The sequence below is a fragment of the Sceloporus occidentalis genome, unplaced genomic scaffold, assembly GCF_023333645.1.
Source record: "Sceloporus occidentalis isolate IW3139 unplaced genomic scaffold, rSceOcc1.0.p SCAF_20, whole genome shotgun sequence".
NCBI classification, from domain to species: domain Eukaryota; kingdom Metazoa; phylum Chordata; class Lepidosauria; order Squamata; family Phrynosomatidae; genus Sceloporus; species Sceloporus occidentalis.
This window is the reverse complement of record NW_028317000.1, coordinates 3,973,489-3,992,615: the sequence shown is the minus strand read 5'-3', so window position 1 is coordinate 3,992,615 and position 19,127 is coordinate 3,973,489. Positions and strand designations below refer to the sequence as shown.

Here is a 19,127-nt window from a genome sequence, read left to right as displayed (position 1 = left end):
TGTTTTGGACTTCAGCTTCCAGACTTCCTGACCATTGGTCAAGCCGGCTGGGGCTTCTGGGAGTTGAAGTCCAAAACAGCTGGAGGACCAAAGTTTGGGAACTACTGGTGTAGATTGGTGTAGAAGGGTTTTGCCATGGCCATCCTCTGAGGCTGAGAGAGTGTGACCTGCTCCAGGTCACCCAGGCGACGCACGGATTCGAACCCCGGTCTCTAGAGTCATCATCCAATGCTCAAACCACTACGCCAACTCCTTATAATAAATTATGAGAACGGTGAGGTCTATCACAAGATTTCTAGCAACATCCCCAAGGGGCAAAGAATGGAGTTACTGTTCCCCGTTCCTCGCTGCCGGTCATCTTTTTGCTCCGACTCCTGATCAGTCTTTGTTTCCCCCGGAGAGGTATAGCATCCCAGAGCCTCGGTTTCTTAGATCTTAGCCTCTGGCCCAGAGAACAGCGTGTCCTCTGCGGATCTTGTGATGAAAATCAGCTCGAGGATATGAAAAACCTTATTTTTCTGTAGCTGGGATGGTTGTGGTTCAGGGCATCAGGAGACAGCCTTGAGACTTTTCCCAAAGAGGTCACGATGCCGTTGTTTACGGCTTTGGGTTCAGGTTGCAAATGAACGAGGAAAAAAAAAGAAACCCAGAAAAAGAAATTTGGAGGCTGCAAAGTTTCTATCGAAATCCGGGCCGATTCCCCTTCCTCCCGAGTTCTTGCAATATAGGGCAGGTTATAAATATTTTAAGATTTCATCACCATTTTAATTCATTAATTTCCTTTTGCTGCTTTCCTTGCTGAAGTCTCCGCCAGAGCTGGGAAAGTGACCTTTTAGGAGGACGCAGTTGCGATTATTGTCCCAAAGCCCCGGCCAAAGTAGTTAGTTACTGGAAAAAAGCAACTCTTTACTCCCTGGTTTATCAAAAGTAACAACAACAGACATTAGCTTTAAAAAACTGCAAATGCACTAGCAAGAGGTACAGAAAGGACCAAAAATTAAAATCTATCCTTCCGCCGTTTAGCAAAGCCGCACCGTTGAAACTAGAAGAGTAACTAATGAGTTACAGTTCCAAAAGTTGTCCTTCATTAAGTCCCAACCGTAATGTAACTTAAGTTATGGATGTAACGTAAATCACAACCATAATGTAATATGCAGAATTAAAGCAGTTTGGCACCACTTTAACTGCCTTGACTCTCTTATAGAATTCTATAGTTTGGGGAGGTATTTTAGCCTCTTCTATCAGACAGCACTGGTTCGCCACCAAACTACAAATCCCACAATTATGCAGGCAGTGAAAGTGGTATCAAACCACTTTAATTCTGCAGTGTGGATACATCCAGAGTTATGCTTTTGTTCTCAGAATAAAGGAGAGTTTGGAAGAGTCACATACATCTTTTGAAACAGACAACACAGAAGGAAATAATGCAGTTTGGCACAACTTTTAAGTGCCATGGCTTCATCCTGTAGATGGGATTTGCAGTTTTACTAGGACTTGGGCCTTCTCTTGCCAAAGAGGAATGGTGCCGCAAAATAACTACAAATCCAGGATGCTGTAGGATGGAGCCATGGCCATTAAAGTGGTGCCAAACTGCATTAACTGTACAGTGCAGATGCACCATCGAATTCATAGGATTCATAGAGTTGCAAGGAACTCCAAATGTAATCTAAACCAACTAAATTGACAACTAAAACACTCCTGAAAGATGCCCATACAACCTCTGTTTAAAAACCTCCAAAGAAAGGGTAGAAGATCTTGTGTTGTAACTAGTAATAATTTCTAGATTTACACTCATGGCTATATATTTACACACCGGTTTCCAGATTTGGCATTGTCGATGGATCCATTCTCCATCCTTGCAAAACCTCTGCCTCCCAATTCGAGGGAAAAAGTCTCCAGACAAACCAAAGCCTTGTTTTCCCAAAGCATGCAGAAAGAAAACCACCCGACTGTCTTCCCCTCCTGCTTCTCAACTTTCGCCTCCAAAAATAATTTGGACTCAGCAAAAAGAAAACAGTGCTGGGTTGTTGTTGTTGTGTTTTTTTCCCCCTTTTCCAAATGTCAACGTTAATGAAAATTATAGACCTTGGAAGACAAGGCGAGGGAAAGAAACGCTCAGGGGCTTCAACAGAATGGGGCTGATTTCCTAAAAGTAGGGAGGCCTGTGCATTTTGCACCCAGCTCAGTTTCAGGTTAAAAGGAACAAGAGTTTCAAACATTTACTAAGGTGCATCTGCATTGTTGAAAAATAATGCAGTTCGGCACCGCTTTAACCACAACGGCTCCATCTTACCGAATCCTGGGATTTCCAGTTTTGTCAGGGACCAGCACTCTTTGGCAGAGAAAGATGTTGCAAAACTACAAATCTCAGGAAGCAATATAGGGCAGGTTATAAATATTGGAATAATACTGCAAAACTGTGTTATTTCTACGGTGCAGATGCACCCTAAGAAAGAAAGGTTAACTCCCCGAGTCTATGGACCAAAATGCACTGCAGAAAAATCATCTTGTTTGAGACCGCTTTAACTGCTCTGGATCAATGCTAGGGAAATTCAGGGAATTGTAGTTTTGGGAGACATTGAGCCTTCTCTGGTGCCACAATAAGCTGCAATTCCCAGGATTCCCTAGCACTGAGCCAGGGCAGTCAAACCAGTCTCAAACTGGATTATTCCTGCAATGTGTTTCAGACCTATGGCTGTATCTGCACTGCAGAAATAACCCAGTTTGGCACCACTGTAACTGCAATGCTTTGGAATAGTTTGCTGTGGCATGAAAGCTCTTTGGCAGAGAAGGCTAAAGGTCTCACAAAACTACTATCCCCAGGATTTCATAGCATTGAGCCGGGTCAGTTAAAGTTTTACGTCTCAGCCCACGAAGAGCATCAAGTCTTACATTTAAGCTCTCCAAGAAAAAGCAGAGATGGAAGCAATCTGGGCCTCGATTTTGATGTTTTTTTTTTAAAAATTAGATTTGCAAAGTTCAACGGCGGCGAGGAGCAGCTGCAGGAGTTGCAAGGGCTTAAACTAAACATGCAGAAAGCCTTTTACTTCCAGCCACCGAGGCACCAAACCCTCACCCCGCCGAGGCCTCGGAGACTCTAAACAAAAGCCCAGGAGAAGTTCGGGTGGATTTCAACCAAGATCCGGAGCCAAGAAGGAGGACGAAGCTGCAAATGGGAGCAGGGGAGGAATAACAAGAAATGGGAAAGGGCCCATTTTGGACGGAAGCCCATCTAAGCCTCCAGCAAAACTGTCCTCCTTTTGCTCCAACGGTTCTCTCTCCTCCAGGCTTGGAGAGAAGAAAATGCACACCAGCCAACATTTCACAGATGAAAACAGGGACATGTGAGCGGAGATGGCAAAACGTATTAATGAAGTGCAGACAAGCTCAGAGAGGATGCAGCAGTTTGCTTTTGCCTGAGCCGACAGAGACGAGAAAGCGTCCGTCTCCTTTGCTGTTGTGTGCCTTCAAGTCGTTTCTGACTTCCGGTGACCCTAAGGCCATGGGGTTTTCTTGGCACATTTCTTCAATGCGGGGCTTGCCATTGCCATCCTCTGAGGCTGAGAAAGTGTGACTTGCCCCAGGTCATCCAGTGGTCGATGGCCAAGCCAGGATCCAAACCCTGGTCTCCATGGCCAAGCCAGGATTCGAACCCTGGTTTCCAGAGTCCAACACTCAAACCACAACACTGCGCCGACTCCTCTCCACAACAACAACAACAGTTTAATCCAATTACAATGACATCTTCCAACCTTGTTCATTCAAACAAATGCAAATATAGCATTAAAATCAATCTACCAAGCCAGCAGAGCCCTGATGGGTTAGATTACTAAATGCAAGGAAATGGGGGAAGACACCAGGGAGAAGGGATGGGTCTGCTGGGAGTGACCTGCCACCCAAAATGGCACAAACCAGAATCTGACCCACCGCCAACATGTTGTGCATCGCATACAGGTTGCTCTCCATCAGCGGCTCCGCGGTTGCCGCATCGATTTGCCTGTTAGTCAGCCCGCTTGACAAATGGCGTCACCCTTTCCAGCCGGCAGCCAAGGAGAACGAGGAGAGACAGCGAGACGGTGATTAATAATCAGACAGGCATTAATTCAATTCCGTTTGGAGAAGCTGGAGAGGGTCAGCAAACCCACAGGGTACCCTGCGTTTCTCCCCTCCCTCGGTTTTGGTAGCATCACCACCAGCTCTGGCCGGCAGGAATCACAGAATCAGGATCTGGGAAGGGGCCATCGAGGTCATCCAGCCTAACCCCCTGCCATGGAGGAAGACACGGCTACAGCACTCCTGAAAGAGACCTATCCAGCGTTTGTTTGAAAACCTCCAAAGAAGGAGATTCCACCACCCTCCGAAGCAGTCCATTCCACCATCAAACATCTTGAAGTTCTTCCATCTTGAAGTTCTTCCACCATGTTCTTATCATCATGAAATTCATGAAGTTCTTCCACCATATTCTTAGTCTCTTTAAATTCTTCCATCTTGAAGTTCTTCCACCATCTTCTTACCATCATGAAGTTCTTCTTAATGTTGAGGTGGAAACCCTGATCTAGTTGTCTCCGTTGCTGCAATCCCTTCTCCAAGCCAGTGGGAGAACATTAGTACATTTGGGATGACAGTTCCCAGAATCCCAGTTCCCAAACCGCTGGCCAACCAATAGGAGTCCTGGCCATGCTGGCTGCTGGGAATTCTGGGCTTTGTAGTCTGCAATGACCAGGTGTGCGAACTCACTGGATGCAATAAAGCAAAAAAAGGTAGAATTGAACATACAACATTTCCCTGTGGGAAGTCCTTCACGCAACCAGAAAGATACACCTTTCCCCCACTGCAATGCCCAGCATCCCCTCCTTTCCGGCCACCGCAAAGCCTAAGATGGAGGACAAGGCGTTGTTTAACAGTGCGTGCCAGCTTCTTCGCTCAGGAGACGGATATAAATCACAAGGCCAGGGATGTCAGATACCATTGGCTTCACAAATCAATCTCATCTCTCGCTCGGCTATTGACGGCGGTGTTTGTGCGTGCGCAAAAGATTAACAAGTGTCCGTGTTGCAGGAGAAAGGCTGCAACAACAGCTCCAAAGATCACCTGGAACTGAGTACAAATGGCGTGGCGTCGCAGTTTGAGCGTTGGACTATGACTCTGGAGACCAGGGTTCGAAATTGGTTTCTGATTTATGGTGACCCTAAGGCAAACTTATTGTGGGGTTTCCTTGGAAAGGTTTGCTCAGAGGAGGTTTGCCATTGCCTTCCCCTGAGGCTGAGAGAGTGTGACTTGTCCAAAGTCATCCAGTTGGTTTCCATGGCTGAGCTGGGAATTGAACCCTGGTCTTCAGAGTCATAATCCAACATTGAAACCACTGGCTTTCTCGGAAAGAAATGCAAAGTACTGTATATACTCATGTTACTCATGTATACGTCTAGAAATGTAGGTTTAAAAATTGACCCAAAAAACCTGAGTCGACTTATCCAAGGGTCAGTGTAAGTACAGTACTTTAACTCATATATATAGATAGATAGATATCCCCTCATGAAAGGCAAGAGTTTAATGTGCCATGGAAGCACTTCACCCCCTTCTACTCTCTCATCCATCCATCCTTTAGTAGAAGTAGAAATAGTTATGCCTGCCAGAATTTTGTACGTCTGTGGCATCGTTTTCCATTGCTTCATCCTTTACATCCTTTATTACATGCCCCTAAGTTTTGCCCTTGACTTATCTATGAGTCATATCAGAATCCATAATTTGGGCCCCAAAACCTGCCCTCGACTTATATATGAGGCCGACTTATAGTGGAGTACAGTATATACGGTAATAAAGGGATGGATGGATGGAATGTGTCAATGGATAGATGAGGGATAGATTCATTGCAGGGTCACCTTCTTTGGAGGGTCAGCGTCACATAGTGGTTTGCGCATTGGACTAGGACTCTAGAGACCAGGAATTTGAACCCGTTTCATTCTGCTTTCCCCCAAACCACAACCCATTTCGACCAATGCAAAAAGCAACCATTCCTTTCTCCAAGTGCCATGCTCCTTGCAAATGCATCTTTTCCAGGATTGACTTGACAAGTCAACATCCCAAATTCTGGGAAACGGTGGAATCGAGAGCAGAGCAAAAGAGCCTCTTGTGTTTGGAAAGAAGAAGCCAAAAAAGCACAATCCTAACAGCAAAGCCCTCAGGGATGGCCTGGCCTCACGCAATCTTGTGCCAGAGTCGTGGGAAGGCCGCCGAAGAGCCAAAGGGCCCCCTCTGCCACAGTCCTGCTCCGCTGCAATGTCGTTTCATTCCCCAGCTCCCCTGGGAATGAATATCCATCTGCATCAGAGGAGTTCAGAGCATCCTGATTTCTTTTTCTTCTCTGGAAACGGCTGCATCACAAACATCTGTTCCAGGAACCTCCGGGCGGCAAACTTTGCTCCCTGGGTGCAACGGCCGCTGCGTTCCTCAGCTTCCGAGTGTGGGAACGGCGCATCCCAAAGGGTCCCACATGAAGCTCCTCAGAAGGAATGAAAAGTAGTTGCAGCTTCTGTGGGAGAACGGCAGACCCGTTTCGGGCTGCAGTCTGAACTTTTGCAAGGGATGCTTGGAGAGCTAGCCGGGGATGATGGGGAGGGTAGCCCAAGACCTTTGGAGGAGGTGACAGGTTGAACTTGGACAGCTATCTGGGGACGATGGGCATTGTCGTTGATGGGTATTGTACCAGAGCTGAACTTGGACAGCTATCTGGGGATGATGGGTAGGGTAGTCCAAGGACTTTAGAAGAAGCATCAGGTTGAACTTGGACAGCTATATAGGGATGATGGGCATTGGAACTGATGGGTATGGTACCACAGCTGAGCATGGACAACTATCTAGGGATGATAGGCATGTAGCCCAAGACCTTTGGAGGAGACACCAAGTTGAACTTAGATAGCTATCTAGGGATGATGGCATTGGAACTGATGGGTATGATACCACAGCTGAGCATGGACAGCTATCTGGGGATGATGGACATGTAGACCAAGACTTTTACACCTGGTTGAATGCAGACAGCTATCTGGGAATGATGGTTATTGTAGCTGATGAGTATTGTACCACAGCTGAGCATGGACAACTCTCTGGGGTTGATGGATATTGTAGCCCAAAACCTTTGGAGAAGGCACCATAAAAGCTTGAGGATGTGATTTTTTAATGATTCTGGTCTCTGGGGGTCTGGGAAGCATGGAGAATTTGGGACTGTTTGCTGCAAAATCTAAACACAAGAGCCGGCAAACGGATGAGTCAAGAGCCGGTGGGATTTCTCTACCGCAGAAGTATTTTTTAAAAGATTCTAAAGAACTGGAATTTCCATTTTAATGGAGAAACAAAAATTAAAAAGCCACCAGTGATTTAATTGTCTCTTTTCCCGAATGCTGTTGCAATATTCTCGCTGGCCGTTCGGCGGACGATCCAAAGGGAAGTGCAACGGCGCAAGGAGTAAAATAGGAAATCTGATCCGGAAATTTGATCACAACAATAAAGCTGAAACAACCAAGGGGATGAATCAACTTCCCTACAAAAGCAGACAGAAAAAGCAAGGAGTTGCCCAAGAAGCCAAAGACGGCAGAAATACCGTCAGTCCTCCATATCCACGGATTCAACTCTCCGCGGCATGAACATTTTCCAAAATGCAACGCTTGGTTTTCTGCTTTTTCGTTGACCGCCTTTCGAGTACCAAGCTGGGAGAAAGTGTGGTCATGTGTCTTCAAATCCTTTCCAACTTCATGGTCCTGGAACCAAACCTCAGCAGATGCCAAGGGCAAACTCTATAGTAATATTAATGATGATGCCCCATTGTATATAATGGGATGAGCACCCACAGATTTTAGGATCCCTGGGGGTCCTGGAACCAAGCCCCAGTGGATAGCAAGGGTCCAATGTAATTTGCTGAGTCTCCAATGACAGAAGTCATTCATTGGCAGAAGACATTTGCCTGCAAGGCTGGCATGGCAGTGCCAAGATGATCATCCTGGATGCCATCGTTGGCTAATCACAAAACTCCACCTCAGGCCCATTGCAATTCCCGAATCCACAGCCAGAGCCCACTTTAATTGGAAATGCAGCTCAGAAATGGAAACTCACAATAAGAAGGCCCTAGAACGGAAACCGAGGTGAGAAGGGAAGGCGTTGAGGGACCATTCCTTCCAAATTATATTATTATTATTATTATTATTATTATTATTATTATTATTATTATTATTATCATGGATTGGCAGCAGGAAAAGGATAGTGGAGTTTCCGGGATTCGAACCCTTCCTTCCAACCTTAGCAGACGAAATCTTCAAGGTTTATGTGTCTTCAAGAGCGGAGAAAGGAAAGGAGACCTTCTTGCAAGGTTAGCCCAGCCCTTCCCTTCCCTTGTCTTCCCGGTGGGAGACTCTCGTCTGGCTTGATTAGTAATTAACGATGCAGAAATCAGCTGTCACTCGTTAAACGGGGGACTGGAATGAGCCGGTTGCAAGGCTGTTCTGGCTGTACTCCGTCAAGCCAACATTTGGTTTGTATGTTGCAAGATCTGTCTCTCGGCCAAGCCGGCATCATCCCAGTCCCAAGACCAGGCCTTTCTCTGTCCTGGAGCCATCATGATCCAAATACAAGCTCCTGACTTTTCAAAATGGAGGGTGCATATACATCCGCTTGCGAAGCATGAACCAGTCTTTTGGATAGGGCAGATAGGCCTCCATCCTGTACCCTCCGACATTTCAGGAACGAAAATTGGGATGCATGCATGGCCTAGGAACACTGGAGTCTTGCAAAAGCGATCAGAGAAGAACAACTAACTTAATTTTATAATCCGCATCCTGTCGGTTCGCCTCAACACAGAGGGCAACCCCATTGATTCAATGGGTCCACTTTAGCTGGGACAACAAGTGCACCTACGCCAACGATTTTCGAACCCCAGTCCTCCGTGTGTTTTGGACTTCAGTCCTCAAATCTCACTGATACAATGGGTCTACTCTGGTTGGGATGACTAATACCCTACAAGTCAAACTTTTCTATGCAAGTCTGTTTCTTGCATTAAAGACTTGCATTAAATCCACACTTGGACTTCAGCTCCAGAAGCCTCAGCCATCTTGGCCAATAGGGTGAGATTATAGGAGCCGAAGTCCAAAACACCTAAAGGACCAGAGTTTGGGAACCACTTCATATACACTATAGAATTAACGCCGTTCGACACCACTTTAATTGCCACGGATCCATCCTACAGAACCCTGGGATTTGTGGTTTGGTGAGGCAGGTGCACTCTTGGGCAGAGAAAGCTGGAGGTCTCGCAAAACTACAAATCCCAGGATGCCATAGGATGGAGCACCAGCATCAAACGGCATTGTTTCTACAGTATAGATGCACCATATGAATAAGATTCATGTCCAGGAATTTTGCATATGCTGGTCTGAATCCTGATTGCTTAAGCCCAGCTGACATAAATCTATTGGATCCATCTGGAAATAGTGAGCCAACCTCAAATCTCACTGGTTCAATGGGTCTACTCTGGTTGGGATGACCAATACCCTACAAGTCAAACTTTTCCATGCAGCTTGTTTCTTGCATTAAAGACTTGCATTAAACCCACAATTCCCCCACTGTTCATTTGCAAAGCAAAAGTCTCAAGGTGTGAAAAATTGCATGGGAAAACTCATATAATCTTGCCACAGCAGGGAGAACTTTTGGGATATGGTTTATTGTGGTGTAGGAGAATGAAACGAACAAAGATTTGCAAGGAGGGAACCATTTTTGCCTTCCTGGGGATAAGAGTGCCACAGTCTTGGGGCAGCCACCAAGAAGGCCCTGTCTCAGCTTTCCAAAAGGCATGCATCTGAAGATGGTGGGACTGAAAAACGGGCCTCTCTTCAAGATCTCAGGGCCTGGGCAGGTTCATACGGAGAAATACTGTCTCCCAAATAGCCTGGACCTAACTCAAACAGGGCTTTATAGGTCATAACTAGTACTCTGACTTGTAAAAACAGACCATCAGCCAGTGGAACTGTTGCAACAAGGAAAGCATGCAAACCCAGTAGCTGCTTTTCGGACCAACCAGTTTCCAAATACTCTCAAAACACAGCCTCGCGCAAAGCATGTTACAGTAATCCACACAGTTTGTCCTAATAAATAGATTACCCTAATACGGCCTTTGGGGATTTTTTGTTTCCTCTCTGCCCCAAACAGAGCCACCTTTGTTTTTCCGTGTGGTCTCCTAGCCAAAATATGGAACGTTTCCGAGTTCGGTCCTCGGGGATGCCGCACGTGCCTTGGCTTCGGAGGGGCCCCCCGTTGTGCAACCAGTTTGCAAAAATGCTTCTAGAAAGGTGAACCTTCCAATGCCAGGTCTTTTCAGAAATTGATCCAGGTGTTGCAAAACTGCAAATCCCAGAATGCCAATTGCGAAACTTAACGCCCCAAAGAGAGTCCAGGTTCAACACTGAGAGAAAAAGGGCAAGCATTTCCAAACATCAAACCAAGCCAAACTGCCTTGCTTAACTGATTTCCCAGCCTGACAAATTTCTAACAAGCTGCCATCCATTTGCTCAGCTTCAGATACACATTCCCTCCCCCTTCCGCCTTCCGCCATCTATATAAGCAACATCAATGGAAACAGAAATTATTAAACCTGCAGCTCATTCAGCGATATTGACCCATGTCCGCTCAATACAGTCTTAATACACAGCAAAGGCTTGCGGCATGACGGACGTTTCTCTAACATCCATTTCCAAAACGGAGGCTTCATCTACGTCCGTCATGAGCACCTGAATTTAGCCCTAGGAGGTATGAATGTGTGGCAGAAAGCTAAGACCATGGGGTTCTCTGAACATGTGTGTAGTGCGTTTGGCACAGTTGGCATAGTGGTATGAGCGTTGGCCTACAACTCTGGAGTCCAGGGTTTGATTGCCAACTTGGCCATGAAACCTACTTGGTGATCTTGGGCAAGTCACACTCTCTCAGCCTCAGAGGAAGGCCATGGCGAACCAGCTCTGAACAAATCTTGCCAAGAAAACCCCATGATAGGGTTGCCATAAGTCAGGAACACCTTGAAGGCACACAATGGCCCTCCTAGTTTCTACTTCAAGACACACAACAACAAATCCCCCAAATCCTTCCTGCCTGGCCAGATTCTGGGAGCTGTAGTCCAAAGAACCAGCTCCTCCAAACTCTAGGCTGTCATCCCCACTACCATCTTATCTGGAAACCTAGAAACGAAGCACTCGTGAAATGTTAAATTTCACAACCCTTCCACAGCTTGTCTGGGTTTGTCTCCAGTCTCGCCATCACAGGTTGGCTGACAACCTTGCATCGACGGAGAGGCCGAGAGATTTGGGGCCTCCTTTTGCGGATGATCCCAAGTTGCCAAAATATTGGCTCTTCCCAAATTAATCGGGGAACCAGTGAATGAGAAAAGACCCCATAGGAACTGTGCATCTTCTGACAGATCTAGGGCACCGGACTGCCCAGATTAGAAGAGGCAGGCAAGGAACGGTCCCCTCCTTTTTCCAGAACGCAAGGCGATTAAATGGCACACTCGCTCCATGCCAACCCCGCCACGTTCAGATTCAAGGGACTCTCCCTTAAGTAACCTTTTAAAACTTTAAATCCTACTCTGAGTGTGTATATGTGTGTGTGTTTTATTTTCCAGATGGGAAGGGCTTGTGGTTAGTACCCAAGGAGGCCAAGAAAGGGAGCAGAGAAGGACGGCACATTTCCATACCCGCTCAACGTCTCGCAGATCAAATTTAGGACCCGTGTGCCATACAAATGTCAAAAGTTATGAATGAGGAGGGACAGACAAGCCGACTTTGAATGGTGCTTTTCATACCACAAGGGCCTCTGTCAAAAATGTTAGTCCAACACTCAAACCACTACGCCACACTGGCTCTCATGCTTTGGACTACAACACCCATCATTTCTTGCCACTGCCTGGAGCTTGGTCTAGGGATTGACAACAACCTCCGAAGGACAAGGACCATGCCTCTCAAGGACCATGTTTACACATAGGAGTTTCTCACGCTGGGGCTAATTTCGGCATTATAGAGAGATTTAAATGTATTTAAAGTGTCCTGCAAATAAAGCGAAAATGGCAAGTAAATGGTTATCACACGCAAAGTGATATCGGAAATGCATTATCGCCAAAATCCCCCAAATAAAAAGATGCACGTTGATGCTTCTTTGACACCACTTTAATGGCGGGTTTTGTGCGACGTCATGCGAAATCATTTCGGGTAATTGTGCGATTTTCCCGGGATATTCAGAGGATAAACTCCTAGTCTCCTTCGTGTGACCAATTCCATACAAATCATCTCAATCCATCCTCCAATTTTTCTTATCCTCCAAACGGACAGAAGAATTCTGTTTTTCTTCCCATGCCTTCCCAGTGCGGTCTAGATTTTTTTTAACACCCTTGCATGTACAAAATCTACCGAACTGTCACAACACATTTTGCAGGGTGTGTAGGTGGGGAGTTGCATTACTCCGTTACCAGGGGGGTGAACCCGTCTCGTGGCACCCGAAAGACTGGCAAGTCTCATTTCGACACCAGCTCCTCTGCAGCCCGGCCCACTTTCACACATGCCATGGAGGAAACGGGCTCACCGCCAGGAAAACTGAGGCCAAATACAACAGACCGTGCGGGAACACACAAGGGCCTTTGTTGTCATTCGCTGTACCCCAGGAGCGGGCGATTTCAGTGGATCTAGGCACAGGCAGAGCTTTCAGGCCCTGAGATCCCCCCCCACTCCGGGAGATTTGCCCCAACGGATCAAAAATGAAAAATAAAAAGACTCAAAACGATGCAGAAAATGCTGCTCTGGTTTGTTGTGTCCTGGACCAAGGCTCTGGGAATTGTTGCTGTTGCATGTCTTCAAGTCGTTTCCGAAGTATGGCAACCCTAACGTGAAACAATCATGGCGCATTTCTTCTGAAGGGAGGTTGCCATTAAGATCCTCTGAGGCTGAGAATGTGAGACTTGGCCAAGGTGGGTTTCCACGGTCAGGCGCGGAATTGAACCCTGGTCTCCGGAGTCATCGTCCGACGCTCAAAACACTAAACCAAGCTGGTTCTCACATCCGGTTTGGAAAAACAGATCTCTCCGATTGCCTATTGGGAATGCAAAGGGCCACTACCGGAAGTTTCCAGTATAAAACATTTATTTTTATTTCATTTTAGCCACCAAAATAAAAAAGAGTGGCCTAACTTTCACCGCTATGTTACAGAACTGAGGATCTGGACATTATTCCCCCCCCCCCCCCAAAGTGTCAGGGACTGGCACTGTCTTTTGTGCCCATTGACTATATCTGTTTCTTTCTTGCCTAGAAACTTGCCACAAACTGACAGTCAATGATTCGGGGCTCAGCACCAATCCAGAGGCCACAAGCTTTTATATTATTTCAGGCCATTAAAAAGGGTGGTCTAACATTCACCGCTATGTTACAAAACTGGGATCTGGCCATTGTTTTCCCCCCAGTGTGCCAGGTACTGGCACCATAATTTGTGCCCACTGACTATAACTTTCTTTCGTTCCTTGAAACTTGCACAAACTGGCAGTCGCCAGACCATGGTCTTAGAATAGCATTGGTTCCCCACCTTTGGTTCTCCGTTTGTTTTGGACTTCAGCTCCCAAAAAACCCAGCCAATTTGGCCAAGGGTCAGGAATGATGGGGGTTGAAGTCCAAATCATCTGGGAAACCAAAAGCCGGGAACCACTGGCTTAAAGGAATGGGAATTAGGGGACTTGAAAACAGGGTTTGGGCCACATACGGCCCTCTGCTTCTGCGATATGTGCACACACAGAGGCCTAAATCCTCTATTCTGGTAACCTGTCAGATATGGTTTGTACTTGGATGGGAGACCGCCAACAAAAACCAGGGTTGTATTTCAGAGGAAAGAACTGGCGAAATCACCTCTGAGGATTCTCTGCCTAAGAAAACCCTGCGAAATTCATGGGGTCATCATAAGTCAACAGGTGATTTGGAAGTCCTATAAACACACAAAGAGTAATCCAAGACCCAGTGTGGTATGGCGGGTGGTGTGTTGCACCTAGACTCTGGAAGACCTGGGTTCAAATCCCCGCTCAGCCATGGAAATCCACTGGGTTACAAACCATAACCTCTGAGGAAGGCTATGGCAACAATCCTCTGGAGAAATATGAGAGGATCAACAGTGTAGTACAGTGGTTGGAGTGCTGGGACTTGTGGAAGATCAGGGTTCAAATCCCCATTCAGCTATGGAAACACACTGCCTGCAACCATGAACAAATTCCATTCCCTCAAAAAGGCACAACACACACATCCCAGAACAAAGTTGGCCTAGAAAAACCTGCGATAGGTTGGCCCTAAATCGGAAAAAACTCGAGAAAGGCACGCAGCAAAAGCAAGAAACATATCCACAGATAGCTATGCTGGCCCTATAGCAAAGTACAACATCCCAAATCCACCAAATAGGGATCCCTGTTTTGAAGCTTTGCGCCAGGTTTCTTCTTCAAGCGAAAGAGGGGGAAATGATACGGGAGGAAGAAAAACTGTGGAAGAAACGAGAAAAATCAAACCAAGTGTAACCCACTAAATCCATTACAAGCGTTGGCTCACCGTTCGACAAGCAATGGGCCTTGGCACAAACCAACCGGGTGGCAGCTGTGAGGATGGGGAAATTATTTTGGGGGGCCTTTCTCTTTCTTTTCCATCCCTTCTTCCAATATTTTGGGTCTCGGCCTTTGGAGAGGACCCAAAACCAGCCTCCTCTTCTGTCCTCCTCTCTTCCCCTCCTAGCTCAGCTGCAAGGCTCCCCAGCTGTGTGAGTTTTGGCCGCCCTGAATTGTTTCAAAACATGAGATTGTGTGTGTGTGTGTGTGTGTGTATAGTTTTATTATTGCCACAGGATGGAAGTCCAGCAGCAATAATATCTACACACTCGCTCAGCCCAGCTGCCAAACAAAAACCGCTGCGCAAACAGACTTTTCCCCCTTTCTCTCTCCTCTTTCAGAGGAAACATTTCTCTTCTTTCCCAGCAAAAAGAGATGCAAGTTAAAAACAAAAACCAACCCTGGATAGAAAATAATGTCAGTGTGCAAAATGAAAGATCCCAAGCTTCTTCTGGCATCCGACCCTGAGGATTTTTTGCTGAGATTTTGCTTTTCCTATTCCTTGGCTAAGAAGTTTAGAGGAGAAAACAAACCCAAATGTATATACCCACAAACACACAAGTAGGTCCACACTGCAGCAACAAGGAAAGAGGACCCAAGCCACAACATATTAAGGTTTGGGGTTGGAAAAGGGATAAGGGTGCGTTTACACTGTCAAAATAATGCAGTTTGAACCCGCTTGAAGTGCTGCAGCTCCATCCTATGGAGATCCTGGGATTTGTAGCTTGGCAAGGGCTTTGGTTTTCTCTGCTGGAGCCTCACAAAAACTACAAAGCGTCAGATTCTGGAAGATGGAGCCAGGGCAGTGAAACCTACAGTGCTTTATAAATAAAGTTTAATCATAATAATGCCAACATCTGCATTGTCAAAAAAATCATATGGTTTGAGATCTCAATGTAGTGGACACAGCGCCGTACATAACACAGAATAAAATAAAACAGACCTGTCAATGGGGTACATTCTAGATGCACCAAAAAACCAAACCAAAGTCAAGTTTTGTCAACAAAGAAAAGGTCAGTGTTAAATCTTGGGGTGTCAAGTTCCCCAAATCAGAGTTTATTCAACTGAAACTGACCAGCTTTCTGATAGTGCCAAAGCAAGGGTTGTGCCTTCTAAAAAATGGTGTGTGTTTGTGGGTGTTTTGTCCCTCCATTGACACACACCTAGAAGTTGGAAAGGAGGGTGGCCTTCAAGGTCTAAAGAAAGACTGGAAGGGATCCAAACCTTGGAGAGGTTTTTGGGAGTGATGCTCATTTTTCTTTTCAAGGGAGGAATGAATTTAAACAAAACAAAAACACACACCTTTTTTTCTCCAATCCTGGAAGAAGGAGCCAACGCTGCTTTCGCCCCTGATCAATAAAATAATCATTAAATAATCATTTAAAAAAAAACACCCTTTTGGTCCTGCCTTTCCAAACAGCACAACAAAGACCCAACCCCAAAAAACCTCTCCAAAAGCTTTCCAAAAAGAAGTCTTACCTTGGATCCCAGGAGCTCTTTCTTCTTCTTCTCTGCGGAGGAGAGGTCCTAAGCAGCAAAGAAAGGGAGGAAGGAAGAAAAGAAAAAAAGAAAGAAAGAAAGAAGGAGAAAGGCAGGCGAGGAGCCAAGAAACAAATGAAAACAGAAATGATTTGAAGAGGTCTACAAAGGCGCAAAGGCAAGAATGGAGCTGGGGAAGGCGAGCCCTCTGTTTTGGTCTTTGCAAGTTGGAGAGGAGGGAGGAAAAAAAGGAAGGAAGGAGGGAAGGAAGGAAGGAGGGAAGGGAAGAGAAGAGGCAAAGCTTGCAAACAAAGCCCCCGTGCCAAGGCACAGAGGCAGGCACCAAGTCAACGCCTCCCTCCAGCCAATCTCTGCCGTGCGCTTTTACGCGCAGCGCCTCCTCTCCTCCTCCTCCTCCTCCTCCTTTGGCCAGCCTTGCAAAGGGGGAAAGGCCTTCTTCTCCTCCTCCAGCCCAGGCAAGGAGGATCGGGGCCCTGCTCTCTGCACCAGACCCATAGGGCTCCTCTACAAGGAAAGGGAAGGGGACAAACAGAGCCACACAGGGAGAGACCTCCAAGGCGCACAGGGCACCCTTTTGGAGAGGTGCAGCAGGATGGAGGCAAGGAGGGAGGAGGCAGGTGGGGTGGCATCATTTCTTTCTTTTTTGGGAAGGGGTGACCTTCAGGTTTCCAAGCTGGCAGGTAAAAGAGGAGGAAACAGGAGGACCCGGTGTCCTCCTTTTCCCGGACACGTCCTCCTTTTCAGCCTGAATGGATCCCAGAGTGGCCCCCACTTTGGTCCCTCTGGAGAGCAAGGTCTGGGGATGGTCAAGTCCCAGGAGAGGCAATTGCACAGTCCTAGGAGAGCCCTGCTCTGAAATGGCAAAAGCAAGATGGCTTTATTATATGTGCGTGTGTATATATGTGTGTGTGTGTGTGTGTGTGTATATATATATATATATATATATATATATAGGATAGACAGTGACACAAAATCAAGGATCTCTCTCTCTCTCTCTCTATATATATATATATATATACACACACACACATAATATAGGATATACCAGGATAGACAGTAGCATAGTCATATAATATCCTTTCTCTAAAATGGCAAAACCAAGGATGGATATATATATATATATATATATATATATGATAGACCAGGATAGACAGTGACACAAAATCAAGGATCTCTCTCTCTCTCTCTCTCTCTCTCTATATATATATATATATATATATATACATACACACACACACACACACACACACACACATAATATAGGATATACCAGGATAGACAGTAACATAGTCATATAATATCCTTTCTCTAAAATGGCAAAACCAAGGATGGATATATATATATATGATAGACCAGGATAGACAATGACACAAAATCAAGGATGGCTCTCTCTCTCTTCCCCCCCCCCCTCTCTCTATATATATGATATACCAGGATAGACAGTGACATAGTCATATAATATCCTTTCTCTAAAATGGCAAAACCAAGGATGGCTCTCTCTCTCTATATATATATATATAGCCATCCTTGATTTTTGCCATTTTAGAGAAGAGATACCATATGACCATGTCACTGTATATCCCATTCTATACATATATATAGGATATACAAAGACAGACAGTGACATAGTCATATGAGATCCCTTTTCTAGTGAGAGTCTCACTCTCTCAGCCTCAGAGGATGGCCATGGCAAACCCGCTCCGAAGAAATCTGCCAAGAAAACCCCATGGTAGGTCTGCCATAAGTCAAAACAACTTGACGGCACACAACAACAACAATAACAGTGTGATATTGACCTAAGAAAAACACGGTTGCTCCTTAAAGCTTTTGGGGCCTAGCAGATTCATTCCAATGTATTTATGCCCATGGCTGCAAATGCTTTTAACATTAACCTGTGAACTTGTTTAATGTGTTATGATAACATTCTTTTTATGTATTGTTTAACATTGATACTTCTATTCCGCCCTGCGACCTTTCTATATAGGGCGGCATATTTGAATAAAATAAATGTTAATATATCAATGGGATCCAGCTCTCTGTGGTTATGAATGAAGTCTTTTTCCAGCTCCTGGATCATGAGATCTCTCTCTCTCTCTCTTCTGTCTCTATCTCAGCGAAACATCTCCTTTTTTCAGGTGTTTTCCTGCTGAAGAAAGAGCTTTGAACAAATCAGGGACTGATGTGACGCCTTGAAAGTGCCTTTGAATCCGGTGGCGCTTTTAATACGGCGATTTGTTTAGTGGCATTTTAATAGCCTCACCTATTGTGCGCCTCCATTTGTCTCTGCTTTCATCCTTTCGTGAGCTGCCTTGGGGTAAAAAGAGGGATGGAGATGAAAATCAAACACGGATAGCGTGGTTTGGATTGCAATGGCAATCCAGAAGCGAACCAACCAGACCGCAACAGCCATAGAAGGTTTGTTTGTTGTTGTGTGCTTTCAAATTGTTTCGGACTTATGGCAACCCTAAGGTGGGGTTTTCTTGGCAAGTTTTTTCAGAGGGGAGTTGGCATTGCCAACCTCTGAGGCTGAGAGAGTGTGACTTGCCCAACATCATCCAAACCAGGATGCGAACCTTGATCTTCAGAGTCATAGTCCAATGCTCAAACCACTCCACCATCCTAACCAGGATTAATATTAGGGTCTGATAGTGGGACGACTATATGGAAACCAGTGTGGTGTCATGGTTTGAGCTTTGGACTATGAGACCAAGGTTTGAATCTCTACTCGGTCATGGAGACCCAGTGGATGAAATTTGGGCACAATGCACCCAACCTCAAAAGGCGGCGAAACCAAATGTCTTTTGAATGAATCTTGCCAAGAAAACTTAAGGAGACACTGTGTTGGATCAAACTTACTCTGTGAGGCCGGGATTTGAATCCCGGCTCAGCGTTGGAAACCCATAGGGTGACTTTGGGTGAGTCACACTCTCTCAGCCTCAGAGGAAGGCACAGGAAAACCACCAGCTAAACCTGGCCAAGAAAA

At 45.9% G+C, this 19,127-nt stretch overlaps 1 protein-coding gene across 3 annotated transcripts in view; it reads right to left on the bottom strand.

The window, feature by feature from the left end:
* Positions 1–16,396, bottom strand: part of LOC149301788 (semaphorin-6D-like) — a 74,918-nt gene extending 58,522 nt beyond the window's left edge. For all 3 annotated transcript variants that reach the window (XM_089482777.1, XM_089482778.1, XM_089482779.1), the window contains exon 1: positions 16,124–16,396. The gene's annotated coding sequence lies outside the window, so the exon portion shown is untranslated. The remainder of the gene's footprint in view (positions 1–16,123) is intronic.
* Positions 16,397–19,127: the final 2,731 nt, after the last annotated feature.